At 44.9% G+C, this 14,515-nt stretch overlaps 1 long non-coding RNA gene across 2 annotated transcripts in view; it reads left to right on the top strand.

The window, feature by feature from the left end:
• LOC130110723 (uncharacterized) overlaps positions 1–14,276 on the top strand; it is a 38,050-nt gene extending 23,774 nt beyond the window's left edge. For both annotated transcript variants that reach the window (XR_008810055.1, XR_008810056.1), the window contains 2 exons: positions 11,441–11,594; positions 13,930–14,276. This is a non-coding gene — a long non-coding RNA (uncharacterized LOC130110723). The remainder of the gene's footprint in view (positions 1–11,440; positions 11,595–13,929) is intronic.
• The last annotated feature ends 239 nt before the right edge of the window (positions 14,277–14,515 follow it).

The following is a 14,515-nucleotide window of genomic DNA, read 5'->3' as shown; positions in this document are numbered from 1 at the left end:
CACACACACACACACACACACACACACACCAGAGAGGATCGCTGTAATCTCCGTAGCTTGTGTAACTGGAGGGCGCTTTATTCGTATGGACTCTTTGTAACCCATGTAAATGTTTGACTTGGATGAACGCTCATCCTGCGTCTCTTAGTCCAGAATTAATATAAATCCAGTCTTCTCAAAACCATTTCGCAACATCTACAGGGCCGAGCTGGACCGAACCGCGAATGGGCGGTGATGGTGCCTGGGAGAGAGCAGGGAGATTTGTACAGCAAACAAACAAATAAACAAACAGTGCATGTTCTTGTTCTTGTCAGACGTGAAATCCTTCGCATTTAGCTCGCTTGCATAAAGGATTACGTGTCTGCAAGAGCTATGTGCAAAAGTCCGCTGAGAAGGAGGCTCCTTATTTGCGATGACCAGTATGTTTACATGAAAACTAATAGGCTGATCATTGGGTGACGGCGGTGTACTGACTGCGGCGTTTACGTGGCGGGAAATCGCTTGGTTCCTCTTACACCCGCCCCACTTTATCGACCCTGTGAATCGGTCTATGGCGACTCGGCTTGTGGTGCGTCATCGTCTCCGGAATGTTAGTCCATGGGCCAGAGCCCAAAATTTCCTATTTCGGTACACTCAAGGTGGCAAAACTTACTTATAATTTTTGAAAGGATCCATGTCTGTAGATGATATTTTGGTATGATAACCATTCCTGAGTGGCAGCTGTATCACAGTTATCAGCTCATGAAGTTAACCACCCGCTAAACTAAATTGCATTTTAGACGCTGGTGCATATCCTGGTTTAGCCTCATGGTCAGGACATTTTTCAATGTTCTATAATATTGTCTTTGGTATCATTTTAAAGGGGACCTTCTTAGCTTTCATTCAAGCCCTGTTGTGGATATTTCTCACAAATATAGAGGTCACTTGAGCTCTTCAACCCGTCAATAACACACATCTTTCTGCAATGTTCGCCTAAACTATATACTTTCTTTTAGCCCTGTGGCATCTAGGAATATCAGGGACACAAAACACAAAAACTGGAATACTCACAGGACTGTAAAGATTCAGGAAATGTATAATATACCCATACTATTTCATTGTGTGAGGTGATTGTGAACCTTAAATTAGAAGGGCATTATTACTAAGAAACTAACTAGACCAAAGCCAGTTAGTCCATGGGTCAGACCAGATATCGATATCACCCAAGGTGACACAACTTCACTGGTGCCATTTTATTTGGTACACTAACAGAAGTAAAATAATACATGATAACCTTTCCAAATGAGCAGCTATTTCATTTTTCTTTCAGGAAACCTGTTTCTGTGCCTCTCACGATTGCGTATTTGCCCAGATTTTTACAAATATAGCATTTCAACACCCCTGGTACTGATTAGCCTAGCTTAAACTCTTGGACAGTTCTTAGTTGGCCAACAACCAAGGATAACCAGTACTGTGTACTTCCATTCATTGTGCTAAGCTAGGCTAACGTGCAGCCAGATAGCTTTCTACTAAACACATATAGAGGAAACTGGTATCTATCTTCTTGTCTCACTCTGGAGAAGATTGAAAGCTAATTTCCCATAATGTTAGCATGTTCGTTTAATGTATATGTTAATATGATTAGTTAAAGTGGCTACGAGGAACTTTCATCTTGTGTTGATTTTAGCGGCGTCATGTGGACAAAATACAGCTGTTGCATAGCAACTAGGTAATGTATCTATTTGTGGCTATGTAAGATAAATAATGGTAATATGACGCTGGTGAAGCAAAGTAAACTTTGTTTTAGTAGTGTTCATACACCTAAGTTACATGTATTTGTTTGTATGTGGCAGGTGAAAACTGACTGAATATGGCCACTGGTGAACAAGCAAGTTTTTACCCAATACCAAAGCGCCCACGGGTGGAGTGCATTATCCACTGTTCTGATGATACAGATAAGCTGGTTTCACTACAAAGTGTCGACTCATGGAGAACTCTGCTCAGGGCAGCTCAGATACGAAATCATGCACCAGTTTTGAAACTGGCAAAAGACATTCCTGAGGGACAGATTCCAGCAATCTACTACCACAGAAAGTGTCGCAGTATCTTCACTATGAAGCAAATTCTTGATGGCCTCCTTGCAAAAGAAAAGAAAAGTTGTGTCTCTGCTGAAGAGAAACAATCTAAGAGAGTAGCTCGACATGCTCCAAGTACATCTAGGACTTATGATGCAGAGTGCATATTTTGTCAGAAAAACAGCAAATATTCCAAGAGACAGAATACGAGAGAAGTACTGGTGCAGTGTCGAGAACTGCGAGCTGATGCAAAGATCAGGAGTGCAGCCACAAAGAAAAGGGACAGCAGAATCCTTGCCATTGTGAGTAGAGACCTTGTAGCAGCTGAAGGGCACTACCACAGGTCATGCTATAGACTTTACACCAAAGAAGAGGTTTCCAAAGGAGAGGTTGCCAGCAATGAAGATGATGATGCTGCAGCCCAGTATGAAGCTGCTGTGAATAAGGCATACAATGAGCTGTTCCTCTTCATCAGGATGGAGCTTTTTGGCAATCCTCAAGTGATGACAATGACTGATCTCTCTTCTAGACTGGTAGCTTCAATGAACTCCCAAGGCATTGCCCAAGTCAAGGAATCAACCAAGAAGCACATAAGGCGAAACCTGGAGAGTGAGTTTGCTGGAGCCTTGCAGATATTCCCTGATGAGAAAGGAAAATTCCTCCTCTATCCCGATAACTTGTCCATGAGGGAACTTGCCAAAGAAAATCAGTCTCTCAAAAGGGAGCTGCAGACCCTGAAAAGTGTCAGTGCACAAGATGTTATAGCCAAAGCAGCCATCAAATTGAGAGCAGACATTAAAAGTCAAGATGTTCCTCAAACCTGGCCGCCTGAAGTCAAACCAGAAGCAGAATGTCCTACCATTCCAGAGTCGCTCATTATCTTCCTGTACTCTCTACTCACAGGCTCAAATGATCCTGATCATGCATCCCAGAGAGTGCAGTGCCTTCTGCAGTCATTTGGCCATGACATAGTATATGCAGTGACATGTGGAAATACCAAGCCTTCCAAGCACATTGTTCTGCCATTCAGTGTCAAATCGTTGACAGGAAATGTAGAGTTGATAAACATCCTCAACCGACTTGGTCACAGTGTGTCCTATTCACAGATGGAAGAGATCAACACTGCCCTGTGTCTCCAGAAACTCTCATCATCAGGGAGTGGCATTGCCCTTCCAGCTAACATCCATCCTGGCATATTCACAACTTTAGCCAGGGACAATATTGACCGTCTTGAAGAAACTGTCAGTGGTGAGGGAACATCTCACAGAGTCAATGGGATTGCTGTGCAAGCAAAGCCAGTCAACCCACTTCCTGTCCAGCCCATGCCCACTGTTCCCAAAACAAAGAAGAGAAGCATTGATGGACCCCCACCAATGTTACCAACTTACAATGCTGGACAACGGGTAGGGCCACCACAAAGCAAAAAGTCAGATGCCGATACTGCAGCCAATACTAAGCTTGCCAGAGAGAAAAACCTTCTTTGGGTCCTAGCACGCATGTCACAACAAGAAGAACAGTCAGTCAGCAGCTGGACAGGCTTCAACATCCTGACCCGAGGAGAGATGACGGTCATCCCCGACAATATAGGCTATCTGCCTACCATCAATGCTCCAGCGACACAAATGTCTACTGTCAACGAGGTGCTTAACCAGTCACTGAGCATCATGCAGTGCTTAGGCCTGAGGAAGATTGTCTGTGTCTTTGACCAAGCCCTGTATGCGAAGGCTGTCGAGATCACATGGAAACACCATGACAAGTTCCATGATATCATCGTTAGGCTTGGGGTATTCCACACCATCTGCACACTGCTGGCAATAATAGGAAAGCGTTTCCAAGATGCTGGACTCAAAGACCCCTGCATTGAGTCTGGCATGATTGCAGAAGGCTCAATTGCTGGTGTTATGGATGGCCGCAAGTACAACAGGGCAGTGCGACTACACAAGCTCCTGTATGAGGCTCTCATGCGACTGACCTTGAATGGTTTCCTGTCCTGGTTGGAAGAAACTCACAGGAATGACATGGTTCACCTGAATGAGACACTGAAGACCATTGACAGCCTTGGGAAAGAAGTCTCACAACATGCTTTGAAGGAGGTCCTCGAGAACAGCTCTTGTACACGCATCATGGATCTATTTGAAGTCTACCGTGAGTTCCTTAGAGGTGGAAACGGCAGCCTCTCGAACTTCTGGATGTCCTATTTGGACATGGTTGAAATCTTGTTGGGGCTCATCCGAGCATCCAGAGAGGGAGACTGGATGCTACACTTGGCTAGCATTCGAGCAATGATCCCATGGTGCTTTGCTTATGACAGGATGAATTATGCACGCTACCTCCCCTACTACTACGCCCAGATGTCTGAGCTGCCCATCACACACCCAGATGTGTACACAGAATTCATGGAAGGAGGCTTCTCAGTCCAACTGGGCTCCACCAATCCCTTTGGCCGAATCCCTGTTGACCAAGCTATAGAAGAAACGGTGAACAAAGACACCCAAACAGCTGGAGGGACAAAGGGATTCAGCTTGAAGCCAGGAGCTGTGACCAAATATTATCTCACAGCTGAGTATAGAAGCATGTACCTCAGACAGCTGAGAGACCTGACAGGTCAAGGCAGGTGCAAATGGTCTCATCCAGATCTACAGAGTCCAAGGATCAAGAGAGATGAAGCAGATGTCCAGTCTCTCATGGACCTTATGGAGAATAACTGGCTCAATCCTATGTCCCCTGATGAGATTGATTTGGTTAGCCTCTCCACTGGCAACATGGCTCCACCTGATGTGACCATAGATCTCTTGAGAGCTCTTGAGAAAGGAGAAGAGGCCTACCAAGCATTCCAGCAAACAAGGTTAGATGCAGACCCACCACCTGTGAAATTCCACGACAAGATGACCAAGCAAAGTCTGAAAACATTCTCCAATGTCAGCACAAAACAAGCTCATGGAAAGAAAGCACAGGATGTGGTTCTGAAGGCAGATAGAAACCTTTTCAGTCACATGATCCTGGTGGCTGAAAGCAGGAAGGTGAATCTGAAGGATGTTCTTGCCTACCCATTGGGCCCACTACCATGGGCACTGGCAAATGCTGATGGGTCCTTACGAAAAACAAACAAGGCTGCACTTGCCAGAGAGCTTGAAAAGAATGTATCTCCTGCAGAAGACATCCCAATCCCATCTACTTCCATCATTGATGGGATGAGCCTGGTCCAAAAAATGAATGGCAACAACAAAACCTTTGCACAGGTGGCAGAGTCAGCCTTGACCCAGGTCCTCCATGAGGGAGCACAGAGTGGGAGGATTGATGTTGTTTTTGATGTCTATCACCAGACTTCGATCAAAGATGCTGAACGACTGAACCGGGGTGGAGACATCACTCTCCAGTACACGAATCTTGCAGGGGGACACCACGTCCAGCAGTGGAGAAAATTTCTGTGCAGTTCCTCCAACAAGACCAGTCTCATCAAGTTTCTGGTGGAAGAGTGGAAACTCCCACGATACAGAGCTATGCTGCATGGCAAGGTGTTGTACATGACCTGTGAGGAAACCTGCTACAAGTTGACAGAAGATGGGTGTGAGGAAGCAGCAGAACTGCAATCCACACATGAAGAAGCTGACACCCGTCTGCTCCTGCATGCATTGCATGCAGCAAATGCGGGCTCAAAGTCAGTTATCATCACAGCTGAGGACACTGATGTCATGGTGCTTTGTCTTGGCTTCCAGAAGGACATCACCTGTCCCATCTACCAGAAGTGTGGAACTCAGAACCGCACACGGTTTGTCGACATCACCAAACTGGCAAGTTCACTTGGAGACAGCATCTGTGACAGCCTAATTGGCTTATATGCCTTCACAGGCTGCGACACTGTCAGTGCATTCGCTGGTCGAGGGAAGCTGAATGCCCTGAAGATAGTGAGAAAGCACACTTCCTGCCAAGAGAATTTTAGTCAACTGGGACAGACATGGAATGTGAGTGATGAGCTGTTCCAGAAAATTGAGCAGTTCACCTGTTGGATGTATGTTGCTAATAGCAGCACTGCTGAGGTGAACAAACTGCGTTACCAGCTCTTCTGCACCAAAAGGGGAGAGGTTGAGTCCAGCCAGCTGCCACCATGTAGAGACTGTCTCTTTATGCATGTTCAACGAGCCAACTATCAGGCAGCAATATGGAAGTGCTGTCTGCAGGCTAACCCTGTGGTGCCAAGCCCTACTGAGTATGGATGGACAGACGATGAAGGCAAGCTGGCCATTTACTGGATGCGCTCCCCACCTGCACCAGATGTGGTCTTGGAAATGCTAACATGCAAGTGTGTGCATTCATGCAAAATGCCAAGCTGCATGTGCCTGTCAAATGGACTTCCATGCACAGACATGTGCAGGTTACAGACCTGCAGTAACCAAAAACAGCAGGATGGTCCAGAACTGGACTTTGAACTTGGGGAGTCAGATGATGAGAGAAACGAGCAGTTTGATGAATGACAGTGTGATGATTCTGATGGTATTACTGTGGTAGTAGTCTATTGATGCACAGGATGTTGATTCTGGACTTGGTTACCCAGAGCTTGATAACAATAATGTAACCATATTCACATATACCCATTACCCTACCCATTACCATTACATAGTATACCCACTAATGATATGGGATTACATGTATCATTGACTAAGTATATGTAAATGTCAATGTTGTTTAAAATATTAAAATAGTTCATTACCTCACTATGGTATTCCTTTTTATCATGTATTTTGATTGTGTATTTAAACAAATGTATAGAGACCAGTTTGTGACCTAACTGGCTTTGGTCTAGTTCTCATTTAAGGCTCACAATCACCTCACACAATGAAATAGTATGGGTATATTATACATTTCCTGAATCTTTACAGTCCTGTGAGTATTCCAGTTTTTGTGTTTTGTGTCCCTGATATTCCTAGATGCCACAGGGCTAAAAGAAAGTATATAGTTTAGGCGAAAATTGCAGAAAGATGTGTGTTATTGACGGGTTGAAGCGCTCAAGTGACCTCTATATTTTTGAGAAATATCCACAACAGGGCTTGAATGAAAGCTAAGAAGGTCCCCTTTAAAATGATACCAAAGACAATATTATAGAACATTGAAAAATGTCCTGACCATGAGGCTAAACCAGGATATGCACCAGCGTCTAAAATGCAATTTAGTTTAGCGGGTGGTTAACTTCATGAGCTGATAACTGTGATACAGCTGCCACTCAGGAATGGTTATCATACCAAAATATCATCTACAGACATGGATCCTTTCAAAAATTATAAGTAAGTTTTGCCACCTTGAGTGTACCGAAATATCGTCTGGCCCATGGACTATGTATGATTGTGACTGTGGCAGCCCCCGGGCAAGCACGTCAGATCGTTTTCTTTGAATTGATATATTTATGGCCTTTTTTTTCCCCTCTTCGCGCCATTATCGCAGAACGCCCCAACGTCAGAGTCGCCCCATACGCCCGTTTCACGCCGCGGCCATCTGGATTTAAAAAAAAGATCGGTGGGAATTTAGCCACGCCCCCTTCTTACTTCATTGAAAACACTGCTGGAAGCAGCATGTCGTACTGCTGTGTACCATCCTTCAACTCCTATCAAAGAAGGGAAAGAGATAAATCTGTATATATATATATATATATTCACTAATCTTTCAATAGTCGATAGCTCTGTTCTGACACATCATCTTGATAACAGGAAAATGTGTGGATTTATATTGCTTCCCACATGTATGACATAGCCTCATGTGTCCAGTGAGGTTTGGGCGACTCTACCTGATCATGACTACGACGTGAAGCGACCAGCTTGACGCAGTAAAGAAATGCATCGCTTTCCTGGAGGACGAAAATAAAAAGCTGAAAAGTGAGCGTTTTGGTCTAGAACGCTTCCAGTGTGCGCCCAATCTGATCAGGTTTTACACTGGTTTTAAGGATTACCACACCCTCAAAGCACTCTTCCTACCTTTACAGCCTACTGCAGAGTCCATGGTGCGATGGACTCAAATGCAAAGGAACAGTCATAACCTAGAACACATTTCTGTGTCTGGCTTTCATGCAGAGCATTTATCGCGATTGATCAGTTTTTCCTGTTCTAGTGCCGTGTGAGGCAGGGCTTTTTTGCTCTGGATTTATCTGTACGATTCAATGTGTCGCCTCTTAGAGTCAGGTGATGAGGTCATGGCCGATAAGGGCTTCCTTATCAAAGACCTGCTCGATGAAATAGATGTAAAACTTGTCATCCCTGCATTTTTAGGCCCAAGTGGACAGTTTAGCTGTGATGAGCTCACAGACACACAGAGTATTGCTGGCTTGAGAATACACGTCGAACGGTCAATAAGACGCATAAAGAAGTACCACATTTTTGATGGAGTCATACCCCTTTCACTAAGTGCAACAGTCAACCAACTGTGGACTGTGTGTGCTCTCCTAACAAATTTTCAGGGACCACTGTTTTAAACCTTTGTTAAATTCAGCTGACAAGAAAATAGTGCACACAAACCTTAGATAGATTGAAACATATTTAACTTCATTTCAGTACAGTCCCATTTTTTAGCCCACACCTTGAGATGAGCAATCACTATCTTAGTTTAGTAAACAATTGATTATTTGAGTTGGTAGGGAGTTCCAGTTTATTGCTACAACAGAATGACAGTTGACCTAACATATTTTAGTTTAAAATGAACCAAAAGTTTTGTTAAAGTTAAAGGACAAAGAATGAAAATATTGTAGATGGGACAATCTAATGTATAAATATTGAATGTACAGTATAAAAATGAAATGTATCTTATTTTTTATTTTATTGTGATTAAACAGCTTCTTTGAATACAGCTCTGTGTGTGGGTCTCTCCTCACTGGCACAGGAGACGCAGAAAGTACTCGAAAAAGAAAAGATCCAGCTTAGTTTTCATATTGTGGTAAATGACGGTAGGTGCTCGAGGTTGGTAGTCCAAACCATGTTTGCTGCTGGCCCCGGCTGCATTGATTTCCGATTGAGTAAGAAGGGGGCGTGGCTAAATTCCCACCACTTGGTTTTTTTAAAAAAATCCAAGATGGCCGCGGCGTGAAATGGGCATATGCCCTGCGGCAGACGGCCAGCCGGTTCAAACCGAGCGTCATCGATTGTGTTCGCTGCTTGCCACGTCAGCGTCTAGTCTAGCAAGGATCCTGTGACGGTGCACGACTATGTCAACGCTCATCTCGCACGAAGAATGTGTTGGTTTATAGACACTATATTCCATCACCACTAGGTGACACTGTGAGACGATGGCCAGGAAAAAGACTGCTGCAAAGGGGACAGAAGAAGCACGGGGACAGGAAGTTGGGTTGAAGCTACATACGCGGTCGACGTTAGCTGTTGATAAAAGTTAAGTAACAGTTCGTTCGTCTCCTGTGATTCACTCACCAACATAACAGTGTAGAAAGGACACAAACGCAAGGAGAAGACGACCGTATCTGAAGTCGAAATAATGCGTTTATTTGTTTACGATTGGGTTGTTTGTTTGCATGTAAACATGCTCAACGACTACCTAGCATACAACCACGGGCCAAGTCCTAACTTCCAAGTCAAGCGCCATTAGCGCTGTTTTTAAACAGCGGTAATGGGCGGAGGGCAGGAACTTAACGGAGGGGGCGAGTCGCCATCTGTCAAGGTAACGCGTTAGTGTCTTTGTTAGCATATGAGCGTGCGCATGTATGCGTATTTATGTGCGCGCTTCTTTGTGATCATACACGTGTGTTTCAGTGTTTATATTTGTAGGCAGCTATAAACAGCCAGGCCTTTGCTGACTTTGATATCTAGCTCCCCTGCCGGAAAAAAACAAATAAACAAGCCTCATGTGGCTGTAACCTGAACGGACCGCCAGGATGTGGACAGAGGACGGCGGGTCGATCTGCGTTCCTCCACTTGTGTCCGTTTATCTGCGTGCGTGCGTGTGCGCGCACTGATCCCAGTGCACCTTTGCTCGTCTGTCCCATAGGAACCAGGTAGTAAACACAGGATGAGCGCAAACAGCTCCCGCGCGTGCCCAGTAGTGCCTTTCACTGCTCCCCACTCACCAGGAAGCAACACAGAGAGAGAGAGAGAGCGAGCAAGCAAGCGGGAGAGAGAGACCACCTACACGCAAACACTCGGAAAATGGAAATTCAAACACTCTTCTACCTCGCATTCATATTCGTGTGTGTGTGTGTGTGTGTGTGTGTGTGTGTGTGTGTGTGTGTGTGTGAACAAGGATATACCCCCTTTCTGAGCCTCCTACCAATGGTTGCTCAAAAAGCACAGCAACATATTTGAGTCCAGTCTCTTTCAACAAGGGTGGACAATAGATGAGTAACAACACCATGGGTGTGTTAGCACAATGTAAACAACCTCCCAAGTGTTTGTTCTGGATATTGCAAGACCGCCTCTGTCCAGACACATTTGATGGATGTAGTTAATCCGTGGGATATATGATTCCAGACTCTCAGCCCCGTTGCTAATAAACAACGCCTGATACACTGTGACGTTTTATCTTTAGAACGTTTTACGATGTAAATATAAAACCTACAAGACTGGCACTCGTTAATATCTTTTGATACGTTGGCAATGTTCATCAACCAAAGACCCAAGATACCTTGGAGTCTACATTCATCAGTTTTGTGTGCTCTCAATAACGTTTTCAAGAGAGTGGTCATGCACCATTTTGGGACTTCTTCATTTCAGATCAAATTTTGATATACTCTGTTGATCCCAGTAGGGAAATTATGCTCTGCATTTAACCCACCCTATTTGTGTAGCTAGGAGCAGTGGGCAGCCACCGTGCAGCACCCAGGGACCAACTCCAGTTCTTCTTTCCATTGCCTTGCTCAGGGGCACAGACAAGAGTATTAACCCTAACATGCATGTCTTTTTTATGGTGGGGGAAACCGAAGCATCCGGAGAAAACCCACCGCAGACACGGGGAGAACATGCAGGCTCCACACAAAGGACGACCTGGGATGACCCCCCAAGGTTGGTCAACCCCGGGGTTCGTACTCAGGACCTTCTTGCCACTATGCCAGTTTCTTTGATTTGTATTAGTTCAACCCAGTGGTAGTCCAACCAGGATGACAAAACAAAAATGCAATCCAAAATCTGACAATGTGGTTTCCGTGGATGAGTATCTCGTGGATGAGTATCTCGTGCCGTCGACAAATTGCTCAAGCAAACGTGGGTGTGCGAACCAAAATCTGCAGCCTTTTTCGCAGCAACAAGACTCGGATTCTCCTCTGCAGTTCATTAACACACAGCTCAGGAGTCCAGAAACGTCTTCACTGTTTGTTCCTGCACCGTCAATCATTGTTGCATAAATGTTTTTTGTCACTGCAATGATTTTCCAGTTAGCACTGTGTGTCCACTCATTAATCCTAGGTACTGCCACGGCAGCAATTTGAAAACGCAAAAAGAAGGAAAGGTGAACCAAGAGTACAGAGGTAATGATTTGCCATCGCCACCTGGAAAACGCTGATGTGCGGAGTGGACGTCAGAAACAGCAGAGGCCCGGATGTCGAGCACAAAAATTGAGGTAGGCATGCGCGGCAATGGGACATGCCAACGCACAAACATACCCAAATGCCGGTTATAATCATCTACAGAAACGCAGGAATATGCAACGGCACACATGCATGCAGACACGCAACGCACGCTCTCAACCATGCGATGGCACACATGCAAACACACGGATGTGGGGGGGGGGGGGCTGGAGGGTAATGTTTCTCTCTTTGCTTCTTCTAACAGGCTGACATATTGATCCCCTAGCTCTATCACTGCACTTCCAATAGCCATTAATTCACTAAGCTGAGGGTTGTTCAGACTGTATGCTGATCTCTATGAACATCTGCAAACAGGACAATGGCTAAGAGTCATATGGCAGAGAGAGAGGTAGAGAGAGAGAGAGAGAGACAGTGAAAGATTGCGACACAGACACAGGGAGCTAAGCACAGAGATGGAGACGGAAAGAGATAGTACTGAGAAAGAGAGGCACAGACAATGAAGACAGAAACAGAGCAACAGAAAGTGAAAGACGGGACGGAGAGACAGGGTGCACAATGACAGAGTGAGACACGCCGAGAGAGAGAGAGACAGAGAGGGGAACAGTCAGGTAGCTGTGCATACGCAGATACTGCAGTGAAAGGCAGATAGAGAAATGTGGCTTTTCGCGAGAGAGAAACGAATAACAAAGAGAACATGCATGTGTCCGTCCCTGTGCATGTCTTGCACACACGTGCACAGTGTACCCCCGTATCTTTTCACTGCACTATCAATCAGTTTGCATGCCTTCCCTGATCTCTCTTAAGACCCCGGGGCCTCGCCTCTCAAGCATCCAATGCAGGAGTTTGATGAGGAATGGACACACTACATATCCCCCATCCATCACTGCTGTGTGTTCAGCTTCTGTCACACACTCCCTCCACGCTATTTGCTCTTGTGTTTAACAAACAGTGGTAAGACAAAGGATTAAAGACCACCCCCACCCCTCCACCAAATGGAAACAGAAGGATGCAAATCTCATGCACGTCACATGCGTACATGCATGGGCACACACAAACCATATTTCATATGCCTTTTTAACATGGCAAGATTGTGTATCTATAACACTAAGCTAGGTATCTTTGCAGTACATATTGTGCAAGACAGCTGGATTACAGTAACATACTGTATGGGATCAAGAGGTCTTTCTCTGCAAGGCTCTTATTTTCAAAGGGGGCGGGGGGGCAGATCTGCTCCCCCATTTAGAAAAACATATTTTGAATTAAGCTGTCGGACAAATTGGTTATGTTCTACTTAGGATAAAGGTTTAATGCATTAATATGACGTGTTACAGTGCGGCATAAACATTAAGAGGTCCTCGTGCTAGGTTTAAAACATATTAGCTGACATTAGTGCATTTGTTTTAACCGAGAGCTCGTTTCTTCATGCTGCATTGTGCTGATTTAGTATTTCTTTCTGAGCTGGAGTCCAAATGGGATCAGAAATTTGCCGAGCTGGTCTTGACGAGATGTGCATTTTCATGGAATCCTCCCCTCGTTGGGAGTATTTGGCTGATATTTCCTTTCACCTCATGATACGGCACATTAAAACGGCATTACATGTTGAAACGTTGTTAGTTATTACCGGCCACTGTTGTGGACTTGACCGTTTATGTCACGCGGGGCCTGTTCATCAGAACCTGAAGTCAGACAAACACCATGATGACATCATAGGCAAAGGTTCCAAATCACCAGCTCATATTCCAGAAGTCCTCAAAACCGTGAGGTCAAAGGTCATTGTATAGTTTGGTGGTTTATGATAGCTGCCGCCAGCTATGATAATATATGATGGTCGGTTGCGACAACGGCCCACGTATACGTTAAAAGCTCTCAAGTTTCTATGACTTTCTAGTTTTAACCTTAGCCTACAATTAGTTGCCTTTAAGTTGAGTGCAGCCTGTACTGCCTGGTGGGTCAGTTTCTGTCTCAGTGAATGTACCAAGCACTGTTCTGCCCACGAGATGATGGAGTATAGATTATTGCAAACTCTTCTCTACTCTCACGTCTTTTTTCTCTCTCTCTCTCTCTCTCTCTCTCTCTCTCTCTCTCTGAATGATGTCTTCTCCATTTTCTTCTTCTGTGTGTGTGAATGGTGTGATGTGAGTCTCCCCTATGTGCACGTGCAGTCTGTCCTCCTCCCAGGTCTCCATGGTGATGGTGGTCGCCACCTGGACACCTGTTGGCATCCCCCTCATTACATTTTCTTTTTATATATCTCTTATAAATCCATATAATTTTGTTGTCCTGTTTTAATGTTATATCCTTCTCTCACTAATATGTGTAACTATGTTCTTTTGTTTTTTACATGGTGATGGTGGTTGCGTGGCTCAGCTCCTGGGCTGTTCCCGCTGCGTCTGGACACTGCTTGGCATCCTCCTCATCTTATTCTTCATATATTTTATAATTCCCTTACAATTCTGTTATCCTCTTTCAATGTTGTATTCTGTAAATTGTGTTTTATTCGCACAACATCTATTGCACGTTGTCCGTCTTGGGAGGGAGATCCCTCCTCTGTAGCTCTCCGTGAGGTTTCTTCCTATTTTTCCTCCCTGTTAAAGGGTTTTTTTTTTTTAGGGAGTTGTTCCTTATCCGATGCGAGGGTCTAAGGACAGGATGTTGTGTTCCTGTAAAGTCCCCGGAGGCAGTTTTGTGATATTGGGCTATACAAATAAAAATGACTTGAGCACACAGTGATCAGGAACTTGTGTGCTTTTGACTGTTTTAAACTTGAAGATCAAGGGTTTGTGACATTGAGGGGATTGATGGGAGAGGGGTGGGACAGAAGGAAAGCCCGGGTATCACTGGTTCTCCTGCTCCACTCACATCTGATATGACGCTCATCAGTTTGTCTCAATAAGCTTTTGGTCCCCGACTCTGGCAGAAACCCAATAGTGTGTGTGTGTGTGTGTGTGTGTGT

This window comes from Lampris incognitus, chromosome 3 (assembly GCF_029633865.1).
Source record: "Lampris incognitus isolate fLamInc1 chromosome 3, fLamInc1.hap2, whole genome shotgun sequence".
NCBI lineage: Eukaryota > Metazoa > Chordata > Actinopteri > Lampriformes > Lampridae > Lampris > Lampris incognitus.
The sequence above is the reverse complement of the archived record's forward strand: the minus strand, read 5'-3'. Positions and strand labels throughout refer to the sequence as shown.